Source organism: Ornithorhynchus anatinus, chromosome 3 (genome assembly GCF_004115215.2).
Source record: "Ornithorhynchus anatinus isolate Pmale09 chromosome 3, mOrnAna1.pri.v4, whole genome shotgun sequence".
Taxonomy (NCBI): Eukaryota; Metazoa; Chordata; class Mammalia; order Monotremata; family Ornithorhynchidae; genus Ornithorhynchus; species Ornithorhynchus anatinus.
The window spans coordinates 119,912,882-119,926,613 of record NC_041730.1 but is presented as its reverse complement, the minus strand read 5'-3'; the positions used below and the strand labels follow the sequence as shown (position 1 = coordinate 119,926,613).

At 41.3% G+C, this 13,732-nt stretch overlaps 1 protein-coding gene and 1 non-coding gene across 3 annotated transcripts in view; one reads left to right on the top strand and one right to left on the bottom strand.

Annotated features, from left to right (window-relative positions):
- Positions 1-13,732, top strand: part of ADK (adenosine kinase) — a 505,307-nt gene that overhangs the window by 244,542 nt on the left and 247,033 nt on the right. The window lies entirely within an intron of this gene.
- Positions 11,214-11,352, bottom strand: LOC114810415. The gene has a single exon (XR_003758115.1). It is a non-coding gene; the product is annotated as a small nucleolar RNA SNORA7 (small nucleolar RNA).

Below are 13,732 nucleotides of genomic sequence, written 5' to 3'. Positions count from 1 at the left end.
TCCTGTTGGTAGAGATTGCATTCTGAATAAGTAGTGAATGTGTTTACATCCTGATGCGGAGAGATGTCTGATCACAATTAGCCAATGTATAAAGCACCTATGAAAGATGAAAAACACATAATGTGCATATAATATGTGGTTTGGCGTGACAGCTGCTGCCATTCTGTTACCTGAGCTATGTGGGAACAGCTGTTAAAAGTGTAAAAAATTGATTATCCAGAAGAAACACATTCATTGAAAATAGTTATTTCTTTCAGCTAGTGTTAATGTCTCCTACAGCCTGTTAGTGTGCACTGCTGTAGGCTTTACATGCCTGTTATTGATTCTTGTGTAGAGCCAGGCCTGCTTCTTTATAACTGTCGAACAAATACTGACACTTAGAAGGTTATACAAAGGAAAAGCATCCTATAGTGGCTGCCATTTGTTTGAGAAACATTTCAGGAAGAGGTTTTTTTTTTTTTAGAAGTGTGCTCATTTTTAATACAGTTTTTTAAATGGTTTTAGAGTACATTTTCAAATAATTACATCTTTACTGCTGAGTTTGATATTTACTCATATGATCTTGTAGCCAGGCTCTTTGGGGGACTAACTTGTCCTTTGAGGCAGCAGTGTGTGTGTGTGTGTGTGAGAGAGAGAGAGAGAGAGAGAGAGAGATCCAAAAAATGAAAAGTCCTCGTTCTTTGCAATTCAAGCCACATTACTTGAATTGGCCACATTTGTGAGAATATTTTATGACTGAGATAACAGAGCTGCGAAGCCAACTAGAATTATTCATAATTCAGTGGAGAATTCATATGGAGAACTGAAGTAGATATTTAGAAATGGGATAGGGCTAAAGGATTTAGTAATTACCTTAGGAAGTCTTATTTGCAAAATGATTTCTATTGTAGGCATCTGTAGCAAGCATGGTAATACTGTGCCTTGTGAAGTCAGGTAATAATCATCATAAATAATATTCTCTCTGGTATGTAAATAGGTCGTGACACAGTGGTTGTTTTTGAGGGTATTCTAGAACATTTTATTCGGTGTACAATTATTGCCATTAATAAAACCCTCTTCATAGGCCCAGGTAGGTTGAACATCTTTGTCAGTGGTCTGAAAACTGGGGAGTGAAGCAGGTGTCACATTGAAGACTGAAAATAATATGAGCATTTGTTAGCACGTGAGTCCCATTTCAGAAGGAAAGACCTGGTGGGAATATGAGAGACTGGATGCAGTCTGGCTTCGCCCCATTCTGCTCACGCAGGTTGGCAGGGCACATGTCGTAATCACCTCCTGCCAGGACTTCTCACAGAATACGGGACAGTCCTGGAAGTACGGGGTTTCTGGCAAGCGGACAACTGGGAGAAAGTACTCTTCAAAACACTTAGTATTTGGAAGGCGTTCTGCACGAAGCTAGGGCGTGAAAGTTAACCTCAGTTTGCAGGGGAAAATAGGTCTCTCTTACTTGAACCATGACATCTGGTATCCTCCTTGTAATATATTCAAGAAACCCCAGGAAGGGCACTAATGATGCCGGGAGCGATCGTCTCGTGAAGATGAAGTTAAAAAGTGGGAAGGGGCATGTGGAGCTGGGTAAAAAAAGGGAAATAGAAATCCTGGAGACATTGAAAGAGCAATATGAAGAAGAAAAGTGTAAATACCATGCATGGCATAATCATCCCAAAAGCTTTCCTTTGGAAGCCTACCATAGATAATATTTTGTTTTGGCAGTATCCTTTGCCCTGAGTCTATTGATTCTCTGAAGAGACAATGAGTTATTAATACAGCCATATGTATAATGCCTTGCATTTCCAAGCAAAAATGTCCAAAATGTTTTTTGGAGTTTATGTAATTTTTCTGTACAGCAGGTAATTAAATGGCAAATGGGGAATTTTCCACTGCTGTTTCTCTTCACTTATTCCTTTCCTTTTATTTTTTTTAAAGACAGCACTTGCAAATTGACACCACTTGGTTGATTGATTTAGTGCTCCCTGGGGAACTGCATTGTCATTTTGGGGGATTCTTTATTCCTTGCCATTCTGTTTGCAATTTATGGTTTCCTAGTTATGTCATGAGGAAGGATGAGATTTACCTTGAAAACTCTATGAGGATTTCCTCAAAGATAAATTGGGCTATTCTTGTAAACTCAGGAATAAAATGGAAATAGAAAAACTTGTTTGATCTCGCTTATTCAGGTGTGTATACAAGCATTTTTCTAATTGCATTGATTTCCTACACTGTGTATTTTTACATTGCCTAAGTCTTGGCTAAGCAAGGCTGGGGCTCAATAGTGGTCTTGTTGGTACAATTATATGCTTTCAGGCAAGATTGTCTTCAAAAACAAAGGCTTTATGTCAGCCATGTGTAGTACTGCTCAAATAATATTCCTGAATCATGTTCATGTGGATTTTGGTTACTTTGCTTCCAAAAATGAGCTAATAATTATAACAGTGGGAGTGTTAATGAAGGGGCTCTTGTGCGACTTCCCCATTATACATGGATGTTCAGAAAAATCAATTTTATTGCCATTTGTGGCTGCAATTGCCGTGGTTTCCAGCGGACTGATATTTTGGTGGTTGAAACGAATTGGTAAGGCACATTACTTTTTCGAAAAACATGCTGTTTGTGCGCTTATTAGAGGACTGCGTCTCATGGGGTTTTAACCTTTCAGTGACACATAACCAACAGAAAACTCTTTGGGAAGCTCAGGATACTAAAAGGCAGATTCTCAAACGACCGTTGCTGTAAGTGCCAAACTCATCACCAAGGGACTTTTCATGTACACAAGTCTTCTCCGTGTGGTGTTTCACACTGTGTGTGTGTGTGTGTGTGTGTGTGTCTGTGTCGGAGGCCCCCAGCAGTGCCATTATCTTCTAGTGTGAAGGACGGTTCACTTGCTCTCCTCTTTTCACATTTATACATTACTAGGCATCTCCCTCTCTAAATATAGACTTTTTGGGGGGAATATAAAGGAAAATCTCTACTAATTGCTCTTCGTTTCATAAATGCCTTTATAACATGAGTTTTGCCAGCAGTCCCCGAGCTTGTCACTCTTACAAAGCCATATTTCTGAGACTCCACACTGGTTCCCCGCCAGCCATTTCTGAAATGCCATGTTATTTCTGAAACTACTACTGTTCCAGGGGAGGGTGTAGCATTTCCGAGAAACATGTAAGAATCGCGGTAACACCTCGTGGACACATAGGAAAATATCTACCTTATCATTTTGTTTCTGTAGTACCCACGTTTTTGCAGATATGCTTGCCCTGTTTTTTATAAGGGAATTCATCCATTCATTCAATCATATTTATGGAGCACTTACTGTGTGTACTGTACTAAGCGCTTGGGTGAGTACATTATAACAATAAACAGACACATTCCCTGAAATGATAGGCATTGTTTTGTCTTTTTATCTACTAAATGTTTGACTGACATGGCACTTATATAAATATTGGAAACGGAGTTAAGTACGTTGAATCACCACATTCTCCATCTTAGCATCATGTTACATGTTATGAAGATATACAATGAAACCTTACTCTGCCGTCTCACCATGTGTTTACATGCACAGATGTCTTAATTGCTTTTCCCTAAGTAGGCTAGCTGGGAAAGCAGCTGACAGATACCTAGGTTAATATACTTTTAAAAATTTTGGCAACCTAAGATCGAAGATAACCAGCTCTTTGATATGGTTTGATCGTAGCTCTTTTTGGAGAAACAATACATTTAGTTACTACTGCCTGTCCTTCCCTTTCCCAAAAATTTGTCGGGAACCTGGAAAACCTAAAATAAAAGGTTATTTGTAAATGTTCACCTTTAAATTATTGACAGAAGGACTATCTCCCCCCTTTCCCCCGACCCTGCACGCAAAAACATACACACACACACACAGAGTAGACTCTAGATAGTCTTTATATTTCAGATCAACTTCTTCAGCACAGTAATTAACGGAGCTCAGCCATTGCTCCCTGTATCATGTGATTTTTAAGAAGAATACATGATTAGAGCACTTACACAGCCAATCTAGCTGCAGCAGCTCGGGCAGGAACAGCAGTGCCATTTTTCACAAAGAAAATGTTGAACAGGAGCCAAATGTTTGGTGGCAGTCTGTTGCTAGGAAATCAAGGTCCTGAGGCGATTAATGACAAAGCAAGCAATAACAAGAAGGCAGAATTACAGATTTAAAAGAGAAAAAAGTGGTTGGTGTTATAATTACCCAAAGAAATCCGCACTCATTAAATTGGCTGTTTTTATGATTGACTTTAATTGGAGGTTAGCTCAGATATTTAGCTCCTTTCCCACCCCTTTAAACACACACATGCACATAATCTGTAGAACTGCAGACTTGTTTTTCTAAGCATTGAGAGGCGCTTGCCCTGTAATTTGATCCCCACTGACAGATGCATTTTCTATGCTGCCATTTTGAATTAACCTATTGTGGAACAATTTTCTTCAGCCCTGTTGAATAAAACATCCAGTCTGATTACCTTCGATGGATTTGATAGAGTAAAAGAATGTACTTCTAGCTGAAGTAGACTGTTTCCAAGGAGTAGGCTGATTTGAACTCTGCCAACAAGTACCCAAAAGATTTTTAAAGGTTTGTAGCGGTAATAGGTTGGGGGAGGGGGTGGGGAGATGGGTCTCGATTTTAGTAATTTTAAGGGTAGGCAACTAAGACAGAGTACTGTTGCCCCAGCAGACAGTGCTGCTTCCTGGAAGAGTGATGTTCAGATAGGTGAGTTAAATCTTAGGAGACCGAATCATCATTTGCGCTCTCAGCATGCTGAAGATTCGTGCCAAAGTCAGAGTAACAGAAATAAACATATTTTTGTTGTCCCCTTTATCTTCAAACAGACCTGATTGAATTCAAACCCGCAAAGGTGAAAGAATGAGCTCCTCACAAGAGATATTCATCTTTCCAATCGGTTTGTCTTTGGGAAAAAAAATTATGGCTGCCAAATCTTGTATATTTTTAGGGGTGGAGAAGCAGAAAAGCCGTTGCTTAAATTTTCTAGTGTATTGCGAGGCGTATAAGAGTGGAGCAGAGACCACCTATTTCTCTTACACCACCAGGGAGAGCATCCTGATCCTTTTACTCTGCAGAAGCTGAAGTGCACAGCTACACGAGCCACAGCACCCCAGATTTCTAATCAAACACTGAAACAATAGAACCGAGCATATTCTATCTGACAATACACATGCTGCTAATCAGATGCCAATGCCAAGCTGTCTACTTGGTTAAAAACCCAACTTCCTCAAGGCATGAAGGCAGCTGCTATTACTGTGGCAAAATTTGGTAGCTCATTCTAGTTTTGCACCCCTTGGGGCTAACAAGCTAAGGTTAATTTAGACTACCCCAAGCATTTCACTTTATAGATTTTTTTTAAGGTTTTGGAATTAAAATGATAAAACATCATTATTACTCTGAAGCCCTTCTATAAGTTTTGCATTTGGCAGATACCCACAGCGATAAGCTCAGCATGCAGTTTTCAGTGATGTCATGGTTGTAATTGCATTCTGGAGAAAATCAGCATGAAGTCTAAACTTGCCTACCTGTTAAACCATGTGTCAGTGGTAAAAACTGTACAGTAACTGGGTGAACATAATGATCAGCCCCAACTACCACCAGGGGGAGAACACCACAGACAATAAATCACTACTGATCTTACCTTCTTTCCAGGAGATAACCCTGTGAGGGACGAAGCATTTGTCTTTTCCCCCCATTTAATGAAACTGCCTTAGGAAACTTGAAAAAATTCATATGAAAATCTGTGATCACAAGACCCACCAAATAATGGAAATAGGAGTGAAAGCCAACCTACTCCAATGGGTGGGATGGGGAATGGATAGAAGCAATTCAAAGATGCTTATTTTTATACTAATTCTCAAGTGATTTCTTAAGAGCTAACTTTGGAGGACAAGTGGTTTTACCATATAAAACTATGGTAATTTTCGGGAAACCCATTTGGATGGAATGACTCTGAATAGTTCAGCATTTTTCTCCTAAGGGGTAGTTTTTATATTTTGAAAACTCATCTTCTTACATATCTCGGGGAGGCTTTTCTGTTAAGAATGAGATGAGAGGTTCGCAGTTAGTGTTTGTATAGACAAAGAAAGGAAAAAGTTCCTGGTTTTTAGGTACCCAAATTGTTGGCAGAGACTTTAATCAGTTAAGAAACCCCTTTAAAATGAAACAGGCATTAGTATTAAAAAAAAGAATTACAGATATATCCCTAAGTACTGTAGGGCTGGGCAGGGAGCAGGAATAAAGGGAGTAAGTCAGAGTGATGCAGAAGGAAGTGAGAGAAGAGGAAGAGAAGAGGAGGATTAGTCAGGGAAGACCTCTTGGAGGAGATGTGTCTTCAATAAGGCTTTGAAGCAGGGGAGAGTAATTGTCAGATGTGAGGAGGGGAGGCCATTTCAGGCCAGAGGTAGGATGTAGAAATTGAACAGAAATAGAAGCTTTCACCATACATCTTCTGGCTTCTATATCCACACTGACTTCTGGTACCCTTGACTACTCCTCCTTAGGAAAAGATTCTGGGTCCATGTGCCAACTTTGCAATTTAGCCGACGGCTCTAAAACTTAGAACAGAGTTACTTTGCAAGTCCTTGTGAAGCTATTACTACAAGTAAAAAATCAATTTTGGGAATTAGAGCCAAAGAATACTCCCATCAAAGTGTATGCACATAATCCGTGTCTGACAACGGATTATTGACTTGATGTGTTTCATTCCTTCACTTTTTTCATTACATGTTAATGAAGTGATTTTTAAAATTCATATTTAATGTGATACAAAGTCAAATTTAGTTTTAGATATTTAAAAAACACTCCTCCTCATTCTTTCATAATCATCTCTCAAAGTGAGGCCCATTGGGCAGCAAAATGGAGAATGGGTACCTGGAGAGTTCAGAAACTAGTTGAGGGAGCCAAATGGAGATAGAAGAGAGTAAAGCAATAGTGGTAGTAATAGTAGCTGCCATAGTATTAGTAGTATTTATTAAGTGCCTACTGTATGCATCACACTGTACTAAGCACTGGGAAAGAGTACTCAGGTGGGAATTGACTTTCCCTTGGGAGGTTTATAATCTAAAGGGGCTGAATAGGAGCAAGGTGGGGCTTATTTTGAGATTCCTCCTTGGCTTTGGGTGGCCACCTGGACAAGGCAGCTCTTATCTCTTTTCAATAGACAGCATCCAACTAGTCCTCTCAAAGAGCAGATTTTAAGCTCCTCGAGGACACATATCTTAGAGAGGCAACGTGGCTTAGTGGAAAGAACCCGGGCTGGGGAGTCAGAGGTCATGGGTTCTAATCCTGGCTCCGCCACTTATCAGATGTGTGACTTTGGGCAAGTCACTTAACTTCTGGGCCTCAGTTACCTCATCTATAAAATGGGGATTAAGAGTGTGAACCCCACGTGGGACAATCTGATTACCTTGTGTCTACCCTAGTGCTAAGAACAGTCCTTGCTATATAGTAAGTACTAAACAAATACCATCATTATTATGAACTCTTTAGTATTGTACTCTCCCAAGCACTTAGAACAGTGCTCTGCACACAGTAAGTGTTTAGTAAATACCACTGACTGACTGAGGCATGCTGATAGGAGGTGGAGTGGAGAAGTGGAGGAGGCTACTTGGGATCTTAAATTCCCTATAAATTTTTTGTGGGTTTCAATGAGTAATTCAAATTTTAGACATCAGAATTTGGAGTTGGGCATGAAAGTTAAAGTTGTACCTCATCCAATATTATGTTAGAATTTTGAATCATGAGTATTAATATTATTGTATTTGTTTAGTACTTACTATGTGTCAAGCACTGTCCTACCTGCTGGGGTAGATATAGGTTAGGCTGTCAGGTACAGGCCCACATAGGGCTCTCAGTCCTAGTAGGAGGGAGAATATAAAAGATAATCTGAGTGTTTGGGATTCTGGCTTGAGATAAACTGCCTTTGCAGAATTAATCTGTTGGAGCAATATAATCTTACATATTGGAGAACCTCAAAATGCTTCTCAAGCAAACATGACCCGCTGGTTCCAGGTTCCCAGAGAGGTTAAATGACTCAGGCAGATAGGGGAATGATTAATTCTCCTACGCTCCCAACTTCTATCCCTTTAGCCACTGCTGGTTTATTATCAATTTATCCATTTGTGTTCAATATAGTCCTACATTCCATTAATCGTCTAATCTTTTTGTCATACTTTGTAAATATATCAAACCAGGAATAGCTTCACTGATGCTCTTTGGAACCTATTCTCAAAAAAGGCACTTCTGGAGTAATGGAGAAGGGGCGTGACGTGAACAAAAGTGATGGAAGCCAGTAAACCAGAAAGAGGACTTCTGCAGTGTTGCAAGTATGAGTTAGGCTAGATCTTGGTCCATCGAAATGGAGAGGACGAGACAGATTCTACAGTCATCTCAGAGAATGGATTGGTAGGACTGGAAGTGGGTATATAAAGAAGTGGAAAAAAATCTAATATGACTCAGAGGTGACAGGCTGGGGAGACCGGCTAAGGGGATGACGAATACCTGAGACAGGTTTTATCCAGAAACTGATACACAAGATTTCTGATTGACCAACATTGCTCATTTTACCATGGACTGGATTTTAGAATATTCATTTGCAATAAAAGTTCATTCACAAGTTACATGATAAGGAGCAAAAGTTTTGTTAAGGGTGGCAATTGTTCTTTCCTTAACCCTCATGCAATACGGTTTTAAACTGCTGAGAATCAGCTGAAGAGAGAATCTGCTGAGGGCTGTAGATACTTATCTGCCTAATTGAGCCATCATTTGTTGACATGAGGAACTCCACGTGACCTGCTTTAATGCATTTCCAGGAACAGCAGGAGGCTAGAATGTAGTTCATCCAAGGGTAATACCAGCAGGAATATTGTTAAATTTGTGAAAATAGCCTAGGTTATAGAGCAGTTCGGGTGAAAAGAGGAGGTTATATTAAATGGAATATAATAATGGAACCATGAGACTACAGTACAATTTTTGGAAAGCATTATGTTATTTTGAGCCCAAACATTCTTTAAGCAATGAAAATACTTTATCAGTGCCTTTCTGAGGTCTTGGGAAAATCAAGTTGAAACCAAGAGACGTAAAGAGCTGTTTATCTCTGGGTTGTGGGTTTCAGTCAATCGGTGGTATTAACTGAGCACTTACTAAATGCAGAGCACTGTTCTAAGTGCTTGGGAGAGTACAATAGAGTAAGTGGCATTCCCATAACAAACTTAAAAGTCTAGAGATCCATACAGAGAAGCAGTGCAGCTCAGTGGAAAAAGCATGGGTTTGGGAATAAGAGGACGTGGATTGTGATCCTGGCTCTGCCACTGTCTGCTGTGTGACCTTGGGCAAGCCACTTAACTTCTCTGTGCCTCAGTTACCTCATTTGTAAAATGGGGATTAAGACTGTGAGGCCCACATGGGACAACCTGATGAACTTGTATCTACCCCAGCCCCTAGAACAGTGCTCAGCACATAATAAGCACTTAACAAATACCTTAATTATTATTATTCATTTGGTTTGTTGCCTTTCATGGGCTGCAGGTGATAATGAGACAAGATACTTCTCTGGAGGCTATTTGGGCATAAGCGACACTGCTGCCCTTTTTATTATTGGAAGTTCTCTGGAGCAAACTCCAGTGGGAGGTAGGATTACTCAGAGAGCATGGCATAGTGGATAGAGCACAGTCCTGAGAATCAGAAAGTCATGAATTCTACTCCCGGCTCCACCCCTTGTCTACTGCTTGACCTCGGGTAAGTCACTTCACTTCTCAGTGCCTCAGTTACCTCATCTGTAAAATGGGGAATGAGACTGGGAGCACCACACTGAATAGGTATTGTGTCTGACCGAAATTGCTTATAGCCACCCCAGCGCTTAGAACAGTGTCTGGCACATAGTAAGCACTTAACGAATACCATAATTATTATTATTATCTATCATCTGTGACTGGGTTATACCTGCTGAGAGCAGTCATGGCTCCGTATCCATAATTCCTTCCGATTGCTAGGAGCAACCACCCACACTTAAACACTCTTGGACTAAACTCCATTGTCCATTGCCTACTATGAACATGATTCTCTTCGTTGCTTGGTCACACCCTGCTCAACAGTACTAGTTTGCAGTTTGCCAGTTGCCTATGTGAGTCAGACATTTTTCCCTTTGAGGAAATGTAGCCTTTAAACATTGTCAATATTGTGCAAAAATTTTGGAATTTGATTTGCTTCTCTGTCAGAGAGGTGAGCAGGCTGGGCTATAAATAAATAGTAATAATGTGGCCCATAACTTCCCCGGAAAGGTTTGGAAACAGTCTTCTAAAATGCCCTGTAATTCAAATGACTCTCACTGGCTTTCTAATATAAGTCCGCTACAATGAAGTGTTACCTGCAACCTAAGTACCCTGTTTTTCCTTCCTTAGCAATATATTAACGCAGCCTTTCCTAGAGTGTCCTCAGTGAGCCAAATTCAGCTCCTCATGGCAAATCACTTGGTCCACTAGCATTTATAAAAATAAAATGGTCATATGATCCTACAGTGGGATAAAGCAGCTCTCTATAGATCCACCCTGGGGATGTCACACGTATGGCTTGATGGATTTAGGTATCTTGATTCCCTCCTCCCCGACCCCGTATATTGAATTTGACACCCTGTCTACCTATAATCCTTCTGAACGGTACCAAATAATACACTCAGTTCTGTCAGAACAGTGCTTTCACTACGTGTTTTGGCTAGAATATGGTGATAGAAATAGGGAACATTCTTCCAGTAATGTGAGCCCATCTAGGTTAAGCACAACATATTGTTTGGAAGAAACCATTGATCACAAGTACATTAGCTCCTTGTGGGTGGGGAACGTGTCTGCTATATTGGATATTGTACTCTCAAGCCCTTAGTACAGTGATCTCCAAACAGAAAGTGCTCAATAAATACAATGGACTGACCGACTGAAACCAAGCACCATTAGCACTACGTCGCACATCTTCTTTAACGTGTTGTTGTTGTTGTCTTATGCTGTCGAGTTGTGTGCAACCCATAGTGACGCCATGGACACATCTCTCTCAGAATACCCCACCTCTATCTGCAATCATTCTGGTAGTGGATCCTTAGAGTTTTCATGGTAAAAATGCAGAAGCCGTTTACCATTGCCTCCTTCCACGCAGTAAACCTGAGTCTCCGCCCGCTCTCTCCTATGCTGCTGCTGCCCCACACAGGTGAGTTTTGACTTGTAGCAGATTGCCTTCGCCTCGCTAGCCATTGCCCAAGCTAGGAATGGAATGGATAGGCCTCTGCTTTGACTCTCCCTCCCATAGTCGAGACTGGTAGAGTAATGGAAACTCTCCAGGTGAGATCCTGAGAGTTTTCTTTAAAGTGGGTTTTGCCCAAAATTCCACTTGTACATTTTAGGAGAGAAAGAAATTAATTTCTTTTCTTTCGATAAACTTTCATTGTGATATTACTGGCAACAGCCCTTGTCACCACTCCCCCTATTCCTATTCCCCTACCTTCTGCCTCCCTTTTTTTTTCCTACAGTCTTTGTAAAGCACTTACTGTGTTTCAGGAACTGGGATAGGTACAAGATAATCAGATTGGACCCAGTCCATGTCTCACATGGGGCTCATGGTCTTAATCCTGATTTTACAGATGAAGTTCATTCATTCATTCAATTGTATTTACTGAGTGCTTACTGTGTGCAGAGCACTGTACTAAGCACTTGGAAAGTACAATTCAGCAAAAAATAGAGACAATTCCTGCCCACAATGGATTCACAATCTAGAAAGGGGGAGATAGACATCAAAACAAGTAAACAGGCATTAGTAGCATCATAAATAAATAGAATTATAATTACATACACATCATTAATAAAAATAAATATAATTCTAATCATAAATATGTACATATATACACAAGTGCTTTGGGGCAGGGAGGGGTGTAGAGTAAGGGAGCAAGTTGGGGCGATGGGGAGGGGAAGCAGAGGAAAAGGGAGGCTTAGTCTGAGAAGGCCTCAGATGTAATTGAGGTCCAATAAAGGGACTTGTCCGAGGTCACCCAGCAGACAAGTGGAATTCGACCCCAGGTCCTTCTGACTCCCAGGCTTGTCCTCTTCCCACTAGACCATGCTGCTTCGCCTGGCACCTTGTCCCCAACCAGCCTCAAAGGTGAGGAGACGTTTTCCAAGTTAAGAATGAACAAAAGACCCAAGGTAAGGTGGATAAGCATTTAGTGGTCACAAATGCAAGTCCAAGTTGATGATCAGACAAGTGCTTCAGTTGAATTCACTGTAACTAGCATTTAGTCAGAGCTCAAGGTCCGATATCCGTTCCTCTGTGTGCCTTGAGGCAAGCCCATTCCAGCAGTTAATAAAATAATAATAATAATAATGATGGTATCTGTTAAGCACTTACTATGTGCCAAACACTGTTCTAAGCGCTGGGGTAGATATAAGCTAATCAGGTTGGACACAGTCCCTGTGCCATAGCAGACTCACAGGCTTCACCCCCATTTTATAGATGAGGGAACTGAGGCACAGAGAAGTGAAGTGACTTGCCCAAGGTCACACAGCAGACAAGTGGTGAAGCTGGGATTAGAACCCACAACCTCAGACTCCTAAGCCCATGCTCTTGTCACTAGGCCATGCTGCTTCAATAGTCCCAATTCTGATAGTTACTGACATCCTGAGTTCCTCGTCCTACCTTGGGCTGATAACAGTGTGGGCATCCCCGGGCAGAGCAGGTGGATGTGCTCGGCCCACACCAGCTGGTGTGTTCTGCTCCCAGTTCAAGCCTGGGTTGATTGATTCATTCATTCATTCAATCATAGTTATTGAGCACTTGCTGTGTGCAGAGCACTGTACTAAGTGCTTGGAAAGTACAATTTGGCAATAAAGAGAGACAATCCCTGCCCATACCGGGCTTACAGTCTAGAAGGGGGAAACAGACATCCAAACAAGTAAATGGGCTTCAGTATAAATAAATAAAATTATAGATATACACATAAGTGCTGTGGGGCGGGGTTGGGGGAAGGGCAAAGGGAGCAAGTTGAGGTGACGTGGAAAGGAGGGGGAGCTGAAGAAAAGCTCTTATACCCTTAAGAAAGGGTTCTACCCTTTCACCCGATGTGGAAATGCTGAGCTCTGCCACTTCCTTCTGTCCTGCTGTCCACCTGCTGGGATGATGGAGATCACTTGCCCTTTGGCAGGTAGGCACCAGTTAACCAATCTAAGCACTGGTGCTCTTGGCTCCATATTTAGCTCATTTGGGACCTTTGAGGGTGCAGGCCAGATGGCCACACACCCCCTCCCTAATCGATCCAGCCAAAGCAGCAGGGATGGAGCCAAGAATGGGCACATATGGCTACAGTGTAGGCTTGGGAGGGAAACACCCTCCCTCACCCCCATCCTGTCCCATGGAGGCAGTGTCTCCCAAGTGCTTAGTACAGTGCTCTGCCCACAGTAAGTGCTCAGTAAATATGATTGAATGAACAGTAAGTGCTCAATAAATACAATTGAATGAATGAGTGAATAGCAGAAAGAACATGGCACTGGGAATCGAGAAACCCTGGTACCATTCCCGGCTCCACCACTAGTCTGCTGGGAGACCTTAGGTAAGTCACTTCTCTGTGTCTCAGTTTCCTCATCTGTAAAATAGGGATAAGATAATTATTCTCCCTCTTACTTAGAATTTCAGCCAAGTGTAGGAGAAATGCTGCGTTCAATCCGATTATCTTGTAAACTCATTCCTCTA